Below are 9,284 nucleotides of genomic sequence, written 5' to 3' on the forward strand. Positions count from 1 at the left end.
ATTCTAAAAAATAATTTTGGAAGGCATGGGGAAAAGATGGAGGAGCTGAATTATTTCACGATCTCTGATTAGTGCTTTTTGTCCAGCGCAGTCAGATAAGTAAAGATTTATAAGAATATAAAATATATATATATATATATATATATATATATATATATATATAATATATAAAACTGAATCAATTTGCTGTACACCTGAAACTAACACAGTATTTAAATCAACTGCACTTCAATTTAAATTTTTTTAATTAAAACAACAAAAGATTTATAAGAGAAATTATGTTTTAGGAAATCAAGGTGATAAAAATAATATTCAGCCCGGGATTATACCAATCAAGAAAAAGAAAGATTGAGAAAACCACTTGTAAAAGTCAAGATGATCTAATCAAATTCTATTCATACGATCCTACTCTTAGTAGCAGAAATATTTAGTATAAGCATTATAAAAATAATTCTTACCACTTATTCAACACTTATTATTTGCCAGTCACAGTGCTAGGTGCTTTAAAGTCATGATTTCTAATTCTAAAAACTATTCTTAGGAAGACGGTTAAGCTGTTTTTTTAAACAGAAGAAGGAAATGAAAATTATTAAAGTTTAATGACTCATCTAAGGCCATACAGCTGGTAGATGTGAGAACTGGTGTTTGAATCCAAGTTTTTCTTCCACACCCACAGCACCTACCATATAGAAAATCAGCAGAATAAACTTATCTTACTATTTTATCCAAATTTCATTTGTAAAATCCCAGACATGGCCTACTACTCTGATATGGCAATATCTATCTTTCATAGTATTAATAAATAATTAAGAAAATCTATTATGTTCTTATCATGTGTTTGGAAAACAGTGTGATCACAGATAACAATAATAAGATATTCTTTTTCTCCGTTCCAACAATTTAGACTGTTACTCAAAACAAGAAGCCCTCTGATTCAAATATAAAACACATTATTCTATTTAGCCACAATCACAACGACCTGAAACTCCATTCTTGAGCCATTTCTGCATTATAAGAATCTAGCCTACATTTGTCCGTAATAGAGAGAATATTAAACTAAGAAGTCCCTGAAGAGGTCACAGTGTTGACAAAATTCAACATGACGGTGGAGCCTACACGGACAAAGGAAACAAAGCTAGGCCCTTCCACACAGACCTAAGTCCTCGCGATGACTTTGTTTTAAATCAATGTCTCTTCGTGCCGCACATATTCCCCAGTGCTTGCTTGATGAAATACCGCAATTGCCATGGGGTCTACTTTCCTGAAGCCTTGTGTAGACTTTGCTGCCACCCCAAAGCCCAAAGGGATCTCTGTCATGGAGTACAGCATGACTCCCTGGTACTGAGAAGTATTTTCAATGATTCGACCAAGTCCAGATTTCAACACATGGTTAGCATACAAGAAGGGCTGCTCTGCTCCTGGCTTTATCCACACTTTATACTTGGCATAGGGTGCTAGGTAATCCAGAGCGGTGATGTACAACCAAAACATGTGGGTCTGAGTGAATTTTCCGAAGCACGTTCCCAAAGACAGCAGCTTATCACCGATGATATTGGCGGTCAACTTCAAGATCTTCTCACTCACGTAATACAGCCGGTCGTTGTGCAGCCTGAAACAGCAGGTGTCATCGGGCTTGTCGACCAGCAGCTGAAGATTTTGCTATCATCTCAAACATTACACGGGTCTCCTCTTCAGTCAGAAGCCGCATTTCCCTGCTCGGTTGGAACACGGGGTCCTCGTTCCTCAGTCACTGGAAACAGAAGGTCAGCCGCCAGCCGCTCCTCGGCAACTTCAAACCCTGCCTCTCTAGCCGCTTTCCAGTCGTTCCCCACGCTAACACTCTGTAGCCTGGAGGACCATCGGGGAAAGATAGACGGCCTAGTGAGAACCATAGAGACCGGAAGTGCACCCCGGATGCTTCCCATCCGAGATTCGGAGCTGGTGCCCTGGGTGAGCAGGAGGGGAAGAGATGCTGTTGCTGAGAAGATGGCAGCGAGGGCCACAATCGCGTTTCAGCTACGGCCTCAGCCACAGTGACAGCCACCACCGCTGCTCTTGGGGAGGTGGAGGATGAGGGGCTCCTGGCGTCGCTGTTCCGAGACCGCTTCCCAGAGGCCCAGTGGCGGGAGCAGCCCGTCGTGGGCCGCTACCTCAGGGAGTTGAGCTGCTTGGGGCTGCAACGCGAGCTGAAGCACCTGGCCAAGGAGCGAGCGCAGCTTGCCATGTGATTTCTAAGTTGAGGTCATAAAGAGCCGTGGAGCTTCTGCTCTGCTCATCCTTGAAACCACCTGAGCCACCACAGAAGTCTGACCACCCTGAGACTGCCGTGCCGCAGCGGCACACACAGACACTCCACCAACAATCTCAACTGAGCCGGTTCTTCAGCCATCTCCACCTAGGAGAGGTGTGTGCAGAAGCTGTCCTAGAATTACATCTCCAGCCCCAATCAGTAAAGTCATCCTCAGCCATCTGAGTCATACTAGCTGAGCTCCCAGAGCCATCTGTGTTGCACTCTTTGACGTTTCTTAACACACCTCATTTCATAACCCAGGATGTTACAGCAACCGCTTGGTGTCCAGAAGGAAACACAGAATGGAACAGCTGAATTCAAGACCCATGGAATTTAATATGTACCAGTCAGTTTGTGAATGAACGAGCACGTAGAAATGTGTGAAAGGATATACGCCAGGTTGGTGGCAGGGAGAGGAGGTGAGAAAAAATATTAATTGCTCATACTTTTCTTTGTTTATCTTTATTCTATTTCACTCTCGCTAAACTCGTATTATTTTTTCAATTTTTGAAGAGAAGTTAAAGGGAAAATGGTATTTTTTTAAAGCCTTAGAACATGCCAACTTTCTTTTTCCTTCCTCCATACCCTCAGCCTCCCATGGTGATGTCTGTTGATCTACTCCTAGAATTCTATATGCTATATAGCACATGAGTTAAATTAGAAATGTTAATAAAGGAGGTGTGAGGTCATTGTAGAGAAAAGGAGCCATTTTGTGTGACCGAGTATGATATATACACAAGTTCAGTCACTGAGAGCACCTCTAAAACGTAAAGTTTTGGTGCATGGTAGTAAGTGGCAATTCAGAAGGTCTCTGAGTACTTATTTTAATTATCCACTTTTCTTGGCAGTTCTGTGGAAAATTGTGACATTTACAGTTTGTTAACTCGTAGACAAATACCAAGTTAATAGCAGTCTTATTAAGACTGTTAGAAATTGAAAGAAACCAAGCTCAATATTATAACCCGAGTATAATTCCCCTTGGGAGTGGGGGGTACTAAAAAGAGAAATATTCTCTGGTAGTATTGGGCTCAATACACAATATTCCTACCATGTAATAGAATGAGTTCATTTAAGGTCAATTATCTGTAAACTCAAATTCATATTTCTGGCAGATGTCCTCCAAGGTTTAACTGGTTTATGTCCAACAATTCTAAACAGCATGTCAATAATTTTTATTAGTATGGGGTACATTTCACAAGTCATTTTCCCCAGAAGGATCACTAGAAAGCTGTCAAACTTAGACATTTCACAAATGCATTTCTGAAATTTTTCTATGGGTAATTCTGCTTTGAAAATTTTCCAGGCTAAAATTGTCCAAGCCATGGTCTAGAGCGTAGAACTTTGGAACTTTGTTTATTGATTTGCCCTTATCCTGGAGCAGACTCAGAATTGTTTTCTGAGAAAAATCTTCATACTGTCTACAGTCATCCCAGACCTCCTCTATGCAGAGGTAGACCAATTCCAACTCAAGACAAAGTCTAAGTTAGGCATCTTAATTTTCATCAGGTGACATTCACTTGTATGTCTTTGCTCAGTTGATTTTTAAAATATATACTTTTTGAAGTATATGAGTTTTAAAAATACATGTATTTCAATTAGTAAAACCAAATAATTATTCCAAAACATTTGTCAAATAATCAGTTGTCCATCACTGGCCAACTTTTATCAAAAGTCAAAGTGCAAGATAAGTGAAGTAAGTCAGAAAGAGAAAGACAAATACCATGTGATATCACTTATATGTGGAATCTAAAATATGACACAAATGAACCTATTTATAAAGCAGAAACAGACTCAGACAAAGAGAACAGACTTCTGGTTGCCAAGGGGGAGGCCAGTGGGGAGGGATGGACTGGGGGTTTGGGGTTAGTAGATGCAAATTATTATATATAGAATGGATGGACAAGAGGGTCCTACTGTATAGCACAGGAAACTGTATTCAACAACATGGGATAAATCATAATGGAAAAGAATATAAAAATACACACACACACACACACACACACACATATATGAATAACTGAATCTCTTTGCTGTACACCAGAAATTAACACATTGTAAATCAACTATACTTAAATTTTTGAAAAAGTCAAAGTGCAAGAAATAATATTCATGAAGGACTAATTAAAGGGCATAAAGTTCACCCAGCCTAATAAATAGTTTTGATATTTATCCCTGGACCAATCTAGACATTAAGAAAGCTTATTTCATAGTTTTGGTTTTTTGTACTACCTACTTACAGAGAATTGCATTTACTGCATTGTGCTTTGGCCTTAGTTTCTCAATTTACATTGAAGGATACTATAGGCAACAGCTATACAAAACTAGTTGTTTTGATCTTAAGAATATTGTTGATAATATTTCCATTCCATGACTCTATGTTCTATTCTTAAGGATGCCATGTCCTACTCTTAAGCATCCAAAATACTAAATTTGAGGAGAAAATTTTCTCAAATTTCATAACCAGAAAAGTATTAGCTTATTTGGTTTTATCTACATTTATTAATATTTTTGTTACTATTACTGTGCTATTATTATTACTGTTATTGTTAAGACAGTATTTCTCTTTATGTGATAATATTGTCCTTTTAGCTTTGGCTTATCAGAAGTTTAGAACTAAGTATAAATATGTAGTTGTCTTTGAAGAGTTGTGTGGGACCTTGTGGCATATATTTATGTGTATTAACTTTTTTCTTTAGTTGTATCTCAACATTCTGAATTTCTTTTCCCTGTTAATAAGTGTCTTTAATTTTCATGTTATATGTGTGCAATCCAGTAAGATATCTCAAATCTTTCTTGAAAGGAAGTAGGTTATAATTTAATAATCATAATCCTGTGATAAGAAATCTTTCTAAGTATATGTGTGGTAGGTAGGATTTGGTAAGAAGCAGAATAGAGACAGTTGGTAAAGAACTGCTGGGTTGTTCATAATAGAAATCCCTGAAGGTATCACATATTTTTAAATAAATGAAAAATTACTAAAAGCCATAATCTGATTTATATAAAAACAATAATATAATATCTTAAAAGGAAGCCAACTTACAGTTTTAAAAAAAATGTTTCTATTGAAACATTTATTCTGAATAATAATCTTAAAAAATCCTGAAAACTCTAGGATTTCTTGCTCAGAATTGTTAAGCTTCATTAGCAGAAATGTGACAAACATTAATCCTAAATGAGTTTCTAAGCTATAAAAAGTAGAAATGGAGATGTATAGTCAAATTGCAAATTTCACTCACACTATAGTGTATCTCAGTTATTTTGCCTCAATTTAAAATGGTCGTGTTTCCCAGTGCCACTGAAGATGATACAAACAGATGGAAAGATATTCTGTGCTCGTAAATTGGAAAAATGAATATTGTTAAAATGACCATACTACCCAAGGCAGTGTACAGATTCAGTGCGATCCCTATCAAAACACTAATGGCATTTTTTACAGAACTAGGACATATAATCCTAAAAATTGTATGATAACACAGAAGACCCCAAAGATTAAAAACAATCTTGAGAAAGAAGAACAAAGCTGAAGGTATCATGCTCCTTGATTCTAAACTATACTGCAGAGTTACAGTTATCAAAAACAGCATGATACTGGCACAAAAACAGACATAGATCAGTGAAATGGAATAGAGTGCCCAGAAATGAACCCACACTTACATGGTCAATTAGTCTACAACAAAGGAGGCAAGACTATACAATGGGGAAAAGACTGCCTCTTCAGTAAATCATGTTGGGAAAACTGGACAACTACATGCAAAAAAATCAAACTGGGCTACTTTCTCATACCATATATAAAAATTAATTCAAAATGTTTTAAAGACCTAAATATAGGGACTTCCCTGGTGGCACAGTGGTTAAGAATCTGCCTGCCAATGCAGGGGACACGGGTTCGATCCCTGGTCCAGGAAGATCCCACATGCCACAGAGTAACGAAGCCCATGTGCCACAACTACTGAGCCTGGGCTCTAGAGCCCATGAGCCACAACTACTGAACTGGCGTGCCACAACTACTGAAGCCCAATTGATTCTTTAAAAAAAAACAAAAAAAGACCTAAATGTAAGACCTGGAATCATGAAACTCCTAGAAGAAAACAGAGGCAGAACACTCTTTGACATAAATTGTACCAATATTTTTTTTAATGTCTCCTCAGGCAAGAGAAACAAAAGCAAAAATAAACAAATGCTACCTCATAAAACTTAAAAGCTTTTGCACAGCAAAGGAGACCATAAACAAAATGAAAAGGCAACCAACTGAATGAAAGAAGATATTTGCAAATCATATTTTTGATAAGGGGTTAGTATCCAAAATATACAAAGAACTCACACAACAACAACAAAAAATAAACCAGATTTTAAAATGCACAGAGGACCTGAACAGGCATTTTTCCAAAGAAGACATACAGATAGCCAACAGACACACAAAAAGATGCTCATCACTAATCATCAGAGAAATGCAAATCAAAACTACTGTGAGATGTCACTTCATGCCTGTCAGAATCAAAGAGACAAGAAATAACAAGTGTTGGTGAGGATGTGGAGAAAAGGAAACCCTTGTGCATTACTGGTGGGAATGTAAATTGGTACAGCCACTATGGAAAACATTATGGAGGTTCATCAAAAATTTGAAAATAGAACTACCATATGATCCAGCAATTCCACTCCTGGGCATTTTCCCAAAGAAAACAAAAACAGTAGCTCAGAAAGATATATGCACCCTTATGTTCATTGCAGCATTATTTACAATAGCCAAGGTATGGAGGCAACCAAAGTGCCCATCTATAGATGAATGGCTTAAAAAGATGTGAATGTTGCTCAGTCATGAAAAGAATGAAATTTTGCCATTTGCAACAACATGGATGGACCAGGAGGATATTATGCTTAGTAAGTCAGACAAAGGAAGATAAATACTGTATGATTTCACTTATATGTGGAATCTAAAAAATGAAACAAATCAACAAACAGAACAAAAGAGACTCATAGTACAGAGAACAAACAGGTGGCTGCCAGAGGGGAGGGGGGTGGTGGGATGAGTGAAATAAGTGAGGGAAATTAAGATATACAAACTTCCAGTTACAAAATAAATGAGTCACAAGGGTGAAACGTACAGCAAGGGTAATGTAGTCAATAATAAATGTAGTAACTTTGTATGGTGCCAGATGGTAACTAGACTTATGATGATCATTTGTAGTGTATAAAAATGTTGAATCACTACATCGTACACCTGAAACTAATAAAATAAGTCAATTAAACTTCAATTTAAAATTTTAATAAAGTCCAGGAAATAGGGGGGGAAAAGGTTTTTTCTACCTTGGAGACCCTATCATGAAAATAAAACCACCAAACTTTTCATATCTGTACATGATTTCAATTGTCTAAAAGTGATGCTCAAGCAATCTTTTCTGAAATTTTAGAAGAAAACAATGGAAAGGAAAATAAGAGACAACAAATGCTTCTTATATTTTAAGAATAATACAACACTACCAACTTTTAGCAATACTAAATTAATACTGAGATGGCAAATATGTATAATTTAACCTCGTTGATTTTAAAAGTCATTTAACTTTTTGTTAATAACAAAATGACATAGAATGATATGAACTGGAACTTCAGTAAAACATAATCATGTAGAAGTGGAAGTACTTATGACTAGGTTGCTGAAAACAATTTTAAGGGTGAAATCCTCCTCAGAAAATAAATAACACTTAGAAAAACTAGTAAAGCTTTAAGAAATGTATCATGTCACATCTCCTTAAACTAGATGTAATGGATTTTTAATGCTTTGAGTATCAGTTGGTGCTCATATCTTATTCAGTGAAAGAAATATTTTAAAATTTCCATTAACAAGACACTCCATATTACAATATTCTATAATCTTCTGATCCCAAAGTTTAATAAGAATTTAAAATTAGAGGGAAAAACAATTAAGTGCCTGGGAAGGAACCCATTATATGATATCAAACTGGCCAAGATCATTAAGCTTAGGCAGCTATTTATGCCTTATCCTGGATTAACCTCTGGAGTGGTGTGATAGCAGCACATCACAGCTGCATTCTATTTAAGCCTTTCAATCACTTAGACACATTATCTTATCTGATTCTCATAATAACCCTGTTAGATAATTAAGGTAAAGATTAGTATCCCCATTTTTCAGATAGGAAAACTGATATATGTGGTAATTAAATCTCTGGAATCCAAATTAAAGGAGTGATTTAAGCAATCAAGTTAAAGCAGAAGAATCCATATAACAATATTTATTGAGCAGCCTTCATGGTTACAGTTCTTCTGCTTTTCTGTTGGAGCTAAAAGGCAGCCTAAAATCTTAGCCAAAAGGTGAAAAAGTAATTTGCTGCCTGTAAAGTTTAGCTCCCTATCTAGTAAGAGATAATAGAAAAACCTGCTTTTCTTCACCTATAAAATAATGTTGAAAAACCTGCTTTTCTTCACCTATAAAATAATGTTGAACTACTTGATCAGAGGTTATGACCTGTCAGGATAATGAACAGATTCAGGACAAATTTCATCTGACCTGCAGAATCTTGGCTCACAGAAAATCTTATATTAAAAAAGCCAAAGATTTCCAGCTTCTCTTGAAATCAGAAAACTTGGCTGCCTTTGACCCACGTTATGCATGGTAGCAGCAATCACACGGAGTTAAGTCCAGGTTTCCCCCTTTCGCCAAAGCATGTACTTTTCAATTTCCCATGACCTGTACCACTCCCTATTACTTATACTGAAGATGCTTCTTTTACCTGCATTGTTGCTTGAGTCCTGTAGACATTTGACTTGGTGACCTCTGTTTAATATCACCCATTTTAGCTCATCCATCAATTCATTCATTCATTTTATTCAAAAAGCATTTACTAAGCAAAGCTATACATGCAATTTTATACAAGGTACTTAGAAGGAAAAGGTAACTAAAACAGCCCAGAAGTACCACGATCTCATTTGGTGGGGACACATACCATAAACAGATTATTACTACACAGATGCCTTGGGA

General features: G+C 36.6%; 1 pseudogene; it reads right to left on the minus strand.

Annotated features, from left to right (window-relative positions):
• Positions 1–1,179: 1,179 nt before the first annotated feature.
• Positions 1,180–1,708, minus strand: LOC132489148 (60S ribosome subunit biogenesis protein NIP7 homolog; annotated as a pseudogene).
• Between the last annotated feature and the right edge of the window lie 7,576 nt (positions 1,709–9,284).

The sequence above is a fragment of the Mesoplodon densirostris genome, chromosome 1, assembly GCF_025265405.1.
Source record: "Mesoplodon densirostris isolate mMesDen1 chromosome 1, mMesDen1 primary haplotype, whole genome shotgun sequence".
NCBI classification, from domain to species: Eukaryota; Metazoa; Chordata; class Mammalia; order Artiodactyla; family Ziphiidae; genus Mesoplodon; species Mesoplodon densirostris.